Below are 11,531 nucleotides of genomic sequence, written 5' to 3'. Positions count from 1 at the left end.
CTCGCCGCGCTCTCCGGGGGTGGGGGGGGGGCTCGTGGGGGCCCTGTTGCCGGTGGGGCGGGGGCGGTCTTCCCGTCCGGTTGCGGGGGGTCTCTGGGCCCCTCGGGCGGGGCGTCCCGCCTTTCTGTCCGTGTGGGGTGTGGTCTCTCGCTGGCTTGGGGTCTGGCTTCCCCCTGTTTTTCTCGTGCCTTGTCCTCTGCCGGGTGCGTCTGTCTGCGGCCTGCTGCTGGCCCTTGTGGGCGGAACGGTGGGCCAGGCTCTGGGGTTCCTGTCGCTGTCCGGCTTGGCTGCGTGGGGGCGGTGGCCCCTGGTTCCCTGGGCACCACACCTACTGTTTGTGGGATGGGTTCTCGGGGATGGTTACTATAACAATCTACAAGGTTAAGGTTGCTTCTCTTTCTTCCCCTCCATTTTTCTGCATTCTTTCGTATCTCAAGTTATCATTACGTATATGTATTGTTGCATTTGAACAATCGTATTGTTGATAATAAAGGTAAAGTACTGGTATTGTTTATTATCAATAGCACTATTTCTATTGGTATTCATATTGCTCCATTTTTAGTGTAATAATGCTCATTGTCATTTCTGTATTTTTTTTTTTTTTTAATTTTCGCTAACTGCTTATTTTCTATTACTTTTACCATCATATTTGTACATGTCGTATTTGCTGATGTTGCTCTGTTGTTGTTGTTGTTGTTGTGTTTGCTGTTGTTGTTTTTGTCTCTCTGTCTAATCCCCCTCTTGTCCCCACAATTCCCCCCTCTGTCTTCCTTTTTCTCTCTTTCTATCCCCTCCTGCTCCGGCCCGGCTGCACCAAATGATAATATAAATACATTTAATAAAGTCAAAATACAAGTAAGGCAACAAGAGAAGTATCCTACACTTCTCTTTTGTAAAGTAAATCTGAACAGCCGATATGGGCATCTACATCTGCTATATGATTTGCCCGAGAAGCTGGGCAGGACATTATTAAAAAAATAAAAATAAAAAAAATAAAAATAAAATAAAATAAAATAAAATAAATAAAATAAAATAGATATTAATTGGCAACACTAAATTGGCCCTAGTGTGTGAATGTGAGTGTGAATGTTGTCTGTCTGTCTGTTTTGGCCCTGTGATGAGGTGGCGACTTGTCCAGGGTGTACCCCGCCTTCCGCCCGAATGCAGCTGAGATAGGCTCCAGCACCCCCTGCGACCCCAAAAGGGACAAGCGGTAGAAAATGGATGGATGGATGGATAAATATTTATATAAATACAGTAGGAAGGGGATTCATATGGCCCCATTTGTCACAATTTATCAGACACATGGAAAGTGATGATTAAGAGGGTCCACTATCCACTTTAGCCGCCACATGGCAGTTAAGTGCCGAATATCTTAAAATATATGTTGTGGCAAGTCCAACATTGACGATGGCGTCAGTTGCTATGTAAAGTGGCGTTTTCCATCATTTTCAGCAGACTGCATTGGAAAATTATTAGTTATGGGCATGTACATCAACAGTATGATTTGCCTAAATCCATTTTTTATTTTTATTTTTTTAATCGATTAAGAATCGTGACAAAAAAAGAATAGAGATTCATTCAAAAATATATATTTTTTTAACACCCTAAGTCATTACTGCAACAAGTGGTAAAAAAAAAAAGTGAATTACTGCTGTCGGCCCAACAAAGGCCCTACGGTTGAGAAACACGGTTTTAAACTAAAAAATAACAAAACAAACTCAGAGAGCACAGACTCCGGCCAGGTCCTAGCTCCCAGTCGTAAAAAAGTCCTGGATTCAGACTGTCATCCGGATCAGCCCCAAATTGTAACCACTCGTTCTTTATCCAATTCTGGACATTTTCTGAAGGTAGATAAAAATCTGCCCATACCTTTTTGAGCCATTCATAGCAGAATGAGAGAAACACGGTGAAGACTCTTGTCAGTCACCCACTGTCTTTGTCTCTGTGGGTGGAGGCGGGGCCGCTAGCTTAAACACATAGAAGTTGAGGCACCCAACGTAAATAGAAAAAATAATCCAGATAAACCCAAAAATTGAATCACTTATTTCGTATCCCATTTTGAACATTTCCTGAAAGTTTATGAAAATCCACCCATATGTTTTATTTTACTAACTAATTAACAGACAAATCCACGCCAACAATTACATAAGCTCGTGGTGGAGAAAACAAAGGACAAATGAATGCATCAAGCATGTACGTATACTTTTCAAAACCGAATGCGAACCATTTCCCATCTTACAATTATTGTTTTTCCTGCAATGTCCTCCACTCGCTTGTCTCACGACGCACACACTGAACTACCATGAATTGATTAACGTCGACCCAGACTTTAACAAGTTGAAAAACTTATTCGGGTGTTACCATTTAGTGGTCAATTGTACGGAATACGTACTGTGCTGTGCAATCTACTAATAAAAGTTTCAATCAATCAATCAATCAAAACGTTTTGCATGATTGTTGTAATTGCCCGCATTATAAAAGCACAAGCAGGGTATTTTTTTCCCCCCATTTAGCCGACGAAAATAATCCCGTCAGGCTGTATGACATGTAGTCGACGGTTGTTGTTCATGGCAATTAAGTAACAAGTGGTAACTTTTCTTCTGAATAAATAACAGGTGAGTCATGCATACCTAAGCTGCCGGCTCAGAAACGGCACAAAAACAATCAATCATAAATCATCATGATTGCATCGCAGTGGAATAAAAATGTCCTGTTTATCTTTTTGTCATTCATAAAAACATGTCCCCGCCCCTTTCAGGTAGACCACGTCTCTCAAATGTTGCCAGCTGACCCCCGGCTGCTCCCAAAGCATCGCTGACATGTTCCGCTGTCAGCGGCGTTGACATGGGAGAACTAAAAAAATAAAAGCTCCTTACAGGGTGACAATCACCAGATAAGAACAAGTCGTCATATTTTTCTTCCACTGTGGAAATATTTGAAGAGGGGGGACGGGGGGTGGGCGCTGGAATTGGCTTTGCTGAGATCATTACCTGCCTGCTGGCTCAAGCCATCCCGCTTAAAAGTGACGTTAAGCCTTTACACACAGATACACAAACAGGCTTATCATCAGTGTTCACCCATGGCAACACAGGAAGACCTTTCTGTCAGCACAGGAAATCATCCTCGTGCAGGATTTATGTCAAAAACTTTATTGACAGCATCCAGTGATAAGCTCACACACTTACAGTGCATACTGTACGTGTAGAAATGTGTCTGACCTATGCAGCAGGCTTTCAAAAAATAAACAATGGCTCAGTCATTTGGCCTACTTGACACAGCTGGCAGCATATGCATGCGCTGTAAACCCCATCACTTGTCACATTGACATGTCACACCATTATATATATTCCCAAACTCCTTCATTCCGCACTCCATCCGGCTGTATAATCACTCGACATACAACAATAGACGATGTTTGTCTACTACCTGACCGCTTCTATATGTTAGCTACCTCTCTTTGTTTATAATGTATACTCTATTTAATGCTGGCCTTTTTTTATTTTTTTTTGCTGCAGCTGTTACATCCATCAATCAAAGTTTATTTATATAGCCCTAAATCATGAGTGTCTCAAAGGGCTGCACAAGCCACAACGACATCCTCGGCTCAGATTCCCCCCCCCCCCCCCCCCCCCCCCCCCCCCCCGGGCGACCGATGCAATGGACGTCGAGTGGATCTAGTTAATAGTGCAAGAGTCCAGTCCATATTACAGTATATTACATATACTGTAATATTGTACATGTAAAAATATAATATAATATAATAATATATCAGTATATATTATATACTGTATATATAATATGTAAATATTACATATAGGTTATAATTTATATTGCTGCTATGGTACATTTTTACCATTTGTTTTCGCCCTCTTTTTGTGCCCTTGTGTGCATTATCCTTTCCATCCTTTGTCACTGAGCTACTGTGTGGAACAATTTCCCTTGTGGATCAATAAAGTTTGTCTAAGTCAGTATGAATATGTTGTGCAAAATCATAAAGGTAGTTATAAATAAGTCAAATTAAAATAAATAAAATGACAACAGAATCACTGTTTACTGCTGTCAAAGATCCTCTATATAACAGGAAAACGCCACTTTTTTTAAAGACCTTTAGCAAAAATTGCATGTCCAAGATCCTCTACATGCCAGGAATGTGTCATTTTAAGGACCTACTGTTAAAAAGAAAAAAACAATATTCAAACATCCTGACATGACAAGAGCGCTTTGCAGTTTTTTTAAATTGTTACAGCGGTGTGAAAAAAGAGCGAGTCAAAGATCTTCTATTTGAAAAGAGCCTGATGCTGTTTTTAAGGACCAACCGTACAAAAATGATAGCCGAAGATCATCTATTTGTCAATAGGTCTATTCTCTTTTCAAGCACAAACTCTGAAATTGCTAATCAACGATCCTGTATATGACAAGAACCTTCCACTGTTCTTAAAGACTTACTTAAAAAAAAACAGCAATCAAAGATGTTTTATTTGACAGCAGGAATCTGCTGTTTTTAGAGACTTACTGTAAAAAAAACACAAATCAAAGTGTCTGTATTACAGACCTAGTCAAAGATCTTATATATGACAGGAGCACTCTGCTGTTTTTAAAGGTCCAACAGTACTGTAAAAATGCTAGCCAAAGATTCTCTACAAGACAAGAGCCCATTGCTTTTTTTAAGGACATAACGTAACAATTTTTAAACATAAATTAAAGTTGTTCTATTTGACAGGAGCGTTCGACTGTTTTCAAAGACCCGACTGTAAAAAAAAAGTGAACTCTATATGACAAGAGCTCTCATGTATTTTTAAGGACCTACTGTAAAAAACATTTTAAATCATAAATCAAAGTTCTTCTATTTGACAAGCCCTCTTCTGTTTTGAAAGGACCTATTGAAGATTCTATTTAACAGGTGGAATCTGCTGTTTTTAGAGACCTACTGTAAAAAATAAAAAAGACACACCAATCAAAGGTCTTCTAAGGCTATGTCTACACTAACCCGGATAACCCCTTAAACAAATAATTATTTAGCCTAAGCCCCGTTTCAGCCACACTAAACCATTGTTTAAGGTCCACCTCCTCGGACAAATTTTTACACGGGTAAGTGCGCCATGTATTTCTTGAATCTCCGGCACTTAGCTTCGTATGGACTCACTGATCGTTTACAAACTGAGTTGGGAGAGGAAGTGACGCCAGAAAGACCGCGCCCCACACGGGAAGTGACGTCAGAAAGAACACGCCACAGCCAGCTTCATAAAAGATGGTTTCATAACTCGGAGCTAACCACTGGGAAATATGAAGGCGAGTCATCCAGACATGCCCGTGTTTCTCCTTCCTCTACGTGTACAGACACTTGTGGAAATCACACATGAATATCTTAAGAGAACGCAAATGCAGCTATTTGGGATACAACGCTTCTCAGACGGCAAGAGAACTTTCCAATGTCCAGGTTAGCTGTGATTCTGCTTAGCAAAAAACTTTGTCCATTTGTCGAAGGAGAGTCAACGAGAATGCGAGCTCCCGTTGGTGTGATAAAAAAGGTAGCGTGTGCTTTGTATTGCCTGGCCGTCGAGGGAAAACTAACTACGGAAAACAGCAAATGCTTTTTGACTGGCAAAGCAGACTGTATCAGTTATTGTCCGCCATGTATGTCGCGGGCTCAACGTCTAGGTCCAGAGTATATAAAGTCACCAAAAACGAATGGACAATGAAGGTGAAGGCAAAAGAGTGAGGAGTGTCCTGACCAGATATCTAGATCCCTAGATTGATTGATGTCAAATGTTCTTTATCACATTGTTTACGTGTCTAATAAAGATTTGATTAATTTATGATGGCTCAGGTGTGATTCACTACAATAGGGCCCCGCAGCACACTGGATTCCAGTTAGTTGAAATACCACAACACTGGATATTGTTCAGATAAGGTAAATTTAAGAACTTGCACACAAAGCAACACTGGAGGTGACTATGACGTGCGCATTTTCCGGGCATGCGTATTAGGTCGCGTTGCGCCGGTGGACGGCGGACGGAGCTGGAGTCTTAAACGGTGGCATTGTTGTGTGTGGACACAGATAAGGTTAGGTGTGATTTACCCTGGATAACCTTATCCGGCTTAGTGTAAACAGGGCCTATGACGTGCGCATTTTCCGCGCATGCGTGTTAAGTTGCGTTGCGCCGGCTGACGGAGGGGTTCTTAAACGACCATTGTGTGTGTGTGTGTGGACAAGGATAAGGTTAGGTGGGATTTACCCTGGATAACCTCAGCCGGCTTAGTGTAGAAGGGGCCTAAATTACAGACCTAGTCCAAAAGGTGCAGGTCAAAGATTTTCTATACGACAGGAGCACTCTGCTGTTTTAAAAGGTCCAACAATACTGTCAACCATTGCTGTAAAAAATAATCTACAATCCTCTACAGCTGTTCTTAAAGATATAGTGTAAAAACAAATTGTATACGTAAATCAAAGTTTTTTTATTTGACAGGATCATATTAATGTTTTCAAAGGACCTATTGTGATAAAAAAAATTAGTTAAATATAATCTATATAATCTATGTTTTGAAGGATCTGCTGAAAAAAAATGCTGGTCAAAAATTCCTCCATATGACAAGAGCCCTCTGTTTTTAACGGAGCTACTAAAGAAAAACACCAATCAAAGATCCACTATAAAACAACACCCGCTGCTGTTTTTAGTGACATACTGTAAAAAAAAAACATCAATTAGAGATCCTCTAAATGACAGGAGCACACTGCTATTTTTACAGACTTAATCCAAGCTTCTACTCCCGTTCTGAAGGACCAACCATTAAAAAAATGCTCGCCAAAGATCCTCTTTATGACAAGAGCCCACCTGCAGTTATTAAGGCCAAGTGAAAAAAACACCAAATAATAGATATTCTATTTGACAGAAGCAATCTGCTTTTTTTTTTTAGGACCTACTGTCAAAATTTTAGATAAAGATCCCCAATGAGACAACAGCCCGCTGCTGTTTTTAAGGACCTACTGTATAACAAAAATATATATATAGACTAGATTAGGCAATTCCTGAAGGAATTGCGTGTGAATGCTCCAATGCTGAAGTTGAACTGAAATGCTGACAGAATGTAGTATGAATGTAAGAATAATTTGAATGTTGGAATTGTTTGAATGTTGAAGCATTTGAATTTCCAGGTCAATCGGAATTTGGTTTGGAACTTGTGAAAGTATTATTTGAATGTCCAGGGTGAGTGGAATGTGTTGAATAGGTTGAAAAATGTGGGAATTTTGAAAGTGTGAAAAATGGATAATTCATTGTGAATGGGGAAATTGGCCCTAAAAACTGAGAATTCTAGGAAATCTGGGAATTATTTTTTTTACAATTGTTGAAAAAAAGCACACAATTTCTGAACAGGCTGAATATTTTGAAGTTGAAACGGTTTGAATCGGATAAAAAAATGTGGGAGTTGTGGAACTTTGAAAAATATCTAATTTATCTACATTAATCTAATGGAACATTGGGAATTTCGGGAAAAGAGGGAAATGTTTTTGAAAATGCAAAAAAATTAGAATTTTCTGAATGATTGGTGTTGGAATTTTTCAAAATCGGTCGAGAAATGTTGAAGTGGGAAACATTTTATTTGAGAAATAGTATTACGGAATTCCTGGAATTTCGGTAAAACCGGGAATTTTTCCAGTTCAAAAAACAACTTTGTTTTTTGTCCTGCTTAGGAGAAATGATTTGTCAGGTTGAAGTGGGTTGAAAAATGTGGAAGGAGTAGTCGACAGAAAAAAGTGGGAAAAAAGGGTTTGCAAAAAACGGGAATTCTGGGAATTCCTGGAATTTTTTGGAACCTGAAAAAAATGATAGTTTGAATGTGCAGGATGAGTTGAATATGTTGAAGGTGCAATGACTTGAATCGGTTGAAAAATTTGTAAAATGATGGAAGTTTGAAAAATGGCCAAATTCCTTCTGAATGGGGATAATGTCCCGGAAAACCTGGAATTCTGGGAATTTTGTCAAGGGAAAGCCCGCGATTCCCGAATAGGCTGAACAGTTTGAAGTTGGAACGGTTTGAATCAAATGCTTTGGAGCATTCACACAAATAAAAAAAAAATTAAAAAATCCAAGATCTTCTATGAGAGGTGCACTCTTCTGTTTTTGAAGGAAATGTAAATGCTAGTCAACAATCCTCTATATGTCAAGAACCCGTTGCTGTTTTTAAGGACCGACTGTAAAAAAAAAAAAAAAATTTAAATGAAAAAGACACTATTCAAAGATCCTCTAAATCAGTGTTTTTCAACCTTTTTTGAGCAAAGGCACATTTTTTGCGTTGAAAAAATGCGGAGGCACACCACCAGCAGAAATCATTAAAAAACGAGACTCAGTTGACAGTAAAAAGTCGGTGTGGCAATTGTTGGATATGACTTTAAACCATAACCAACCATGCATTAATATAGCTCTTGTCACAAAGTAGATGTACTGTCACCACCTGTCACATCACACTGACTTATTTGGACTTTTTTGCTGTTTTCCTGTGTGTAGTGTTTTAGTTCTTGTCTTGCGCTCCTATTTTGGTGACTTATCCTGTTTTGTTGGTATTTTCCTGTAGCAGTTTCATGTCTTCCTTGAGCGCTATTCCCCGCACCTGCTTTGTTTTGGCAATCAAGAATATTTAAGTTGTTGCTATCCTTCTTTGTGGGGACATTGTTGATTATCATGTCATGTTCGGATGTACTTTGTGGACGCCGTCTTTGGTCCACACGCTGTAAGTCTTTGCTGTCGTCCAGCATTTTGTATTTGTTTACTTTGTAGCCAGTTCCGTTTTAGTTTCGTTCTGCATAGCCTTCCCTAAGCTTCAATGCCTTTTCTTAGGGGCACTCACCTTTTGTTTAAATTTTGGTTTAAGCATTAGACACCTTTTTACCTGCACGCTGCCTCCGACATCTACAAAGCAATTAGCACCGGCTGGCACCTACTGACATGGAAGAGTATTACGCGGTTACTCTGCTGAGCTCTAGACAGCACAGACACTCAACAACAACACATCATTTGCAGACTATAATTACTGGTTTGCAAAAAATATTTTTAACCCAAATAGGTGAAATTAGATAATCTCCCACGGCACACCAGACTGTATCTCACGGCACAGTAGTGGTTGAAAAACACTGTTCTAAATGACAGGAGCACACTGCGGTTTTTAAGGTCAAACAGTAAATAGGGCTAGTCAAAGATCTCCTATATGAGAGGAGTGAGTGGTTGTCTTTAAACGTCCTACAGCATAGCAAAAATAATCCTGGTCAAAGATCTTCTATTAAACAGGAATAACGTGCAGTTTTTAGGACCGAGTCAAAGATCATATGTGACAAAACCGCTTTGCTGTTAATTAAGATGCGCACTATAAATGGTGTGAACACAATGCATACATGGAAACAAATGAAAGCGGCGCAAACAAACTAAGATTAATACAAATCATTAAACAGTATAATAATAAAAAAATATGTAAATATAAAGACTTACCAGTAATAGTGTCATCATTGTTCCGTCTCTATCTGTGCTCATTAAAAATAATGTATTTGATGTGTTCTTTCACCCATGTCCAGTAATCCTTGGAGTGTTACCACATGGCTGATGTACTTCCTGCTTCCTGTTTGTACAGGAAGTAGACACAAAGGGCAACATGAAAGCCCAAACAAACATTAAGTATGAACGATGTTGGAGGCCATGTAATGGTGCATGTTTACTATCACAACAGATAAGGTAACATATTAAGTTATTTCTCATTTTATAAACATCCAAATAAGAAGGCAGCCGTGTTTTCTTACTCTTCGGGTGATTAGCACCGTGCCACCATTGTGTAATGAGCACTGGCGCCACTTACAGGACGAGGATGGAACAACAACGTTTCAAACGTTGACTTCCTCACGACCTCCTCATTAAACCCTGCAAATATTGACTTCCTACCTTTGAAGACCTGTGTTCATTCATATACATTCAGTAGAGAGATACGGCAGGTTGATTTACAGGCAGGAGTGGAAAGCAGTGTCGTTTTCAGACAGAAGTGTGCAATCAAAGCAGACAGAGAGGCGGGCAGCACCGCTATTAGCTCCTTAAATGCATTAAGCACAAAGGGTCCCTCAGTGCATTAATAAGGATAAACTGGCACATGATTTACGCTTACAATTTGGATTCATCCGGTGCTTGGAAACTATGCTTTTGAAACTGACTTAAAAAATAAATAATATTGCAAATGTACATTATATGCTTCAAAAGCTTTAAATTGCCCTGATAAATGCTTGATAAATTTATTTGCAGCACTGTGGTGGCTATTATTTTATTTATAGTGTGTTTATTTATTCATGTTTATATATTTTTTTAAATGTATGTATATATATATATATATATATATATATATATATATATATATATATATATACAGTTGCGATCAAAAGTTTTGAGTTTCTAATAATTTTTACAACTCTTATTTTTTTGTGATAGAGTATTGATGGAGCACATACTTGTTGGTCACAAAAAGCATTCATGAAGTTTGATTCTTTTATGAATTTATTATGGGTCTACTGAAAATGTGACCAAATCTGCTGGGTCAAAAGTTTACATACAGCAATGTTAATATTTGCTTAAATGTCCCTTGGCAAGTTCCACTGCAATAAGGCGCGTTTGGTAGCCATCCACAAGCTTCTGGTTGAATTTTTGACAAAATTGGTGCAGTTCAGCTAAATGTGTTGGTTTTCTGACATGGACTTGTTTCTTCAGCATTGTCCACACATTTAAGTCAGGACTTTGGGAAGGTCATTCTAAAACCTTAATTCTAGCCTGATTTAGCAATTCCTTTACCACTTTTAACGTTTGTTTGGGGTCATTGTCCTGTTGGAACACCCAACTGTGCCCGAGACCCAACCTCCGGGCTGATGATTTTAGGTTGTCCTGAAGAATTTGGAGGTAATCCTCCTTTTTCATTGTCCCATTTACTCTCTGTAAAGCACCAGTTCCATTGGCAGAAAAACAGGCCCAGAGCATAATACTACCACCCCCATGCTTGATGGTGGGAATGGTGTTCCTGGGATTAAAGGCCTCACTTTTTCTCCTCCAAACATATTGCTGGGTATTGTGGCCAAAAAGCTAAATTTTTCTTTCATCACATGGACAAAGATAAGACCTACTGGAGGAAAGTTCTGTGGTCAGATGAAACAAAAACTGAGCTGTTTGGCCACAATACCCAGCAATATGTTTGGAGGAGAAAAGGTGATGCCTTTAATCCCAGGAACACCATTCCTACCGTCAAGTATAGTGGTGGTGGTGGTGGTAGTATTATGCTATGGGCCTGTTTTGCTGCCAATGGAACTAATTCTTTAAATGGGACAATGAAAAGGATGAATACCTCCAAATTCTTCAGGACAACCTAAAATCATCAGCCCGGAGGTTGGGTCTTGGGCGCAGTTGGGTCTTCCAACAGGACAATGACCCCAAACACGCGTCAAAAGTGATAAAGGAATGGCTAAATCAGGCTAGAATTAAGGTTTTACAATGGCCTTCCCAAAGCCCTGACTT

The 11,531-nt window shown here is 39.4% G+C and overlaps 1 long non-coding RNA gene across 1 annotated transcript in view; it reads right to left on the bottom strand.

Moving 5' to 3' along the window:
* Nucleotides 1–9,599, bottom strand: part of LOC133658445 (uncharacterized) — a 383,871-nt gene extending 374,272 nt beyond the window's left edge. The window contains exon 1 of the long non-coding RNA XR_009827464.1: nucleotides 9,483–9,599. This is a non-coding gene — a long non-coding RNA (uncharacterized LOC133658445). The remainder of the gene's footprint in view (nucleotides 1–9,482) is intronic.
* Between the last annotated feature and the right edge of the window lie 1,932 nt (nucleotides 9,600–11,531).

The sequence above is a fragment of the Entelurus aequoreus genome, linkage group LG10, assembly GCF_033978785.1.
Source record: "Entelurus aequoreus isolate RoL-2023_Sb linkage group LG10, RoL_Eaeq_v1.1, whole genome shotgun sequence".
Taxonomy (NCBI): Eukaryota; Metazoa; Chordata; class Actinopteri; order Syngnathiformes; family Syngnathidae; genus Entelurus; species Entelurus aequoreus.
The sequence above is the reverse complement of the archived record's forward strand: the minus strand, read 5'-3'. Positions and strand labels throughout refer to the sequence as shown.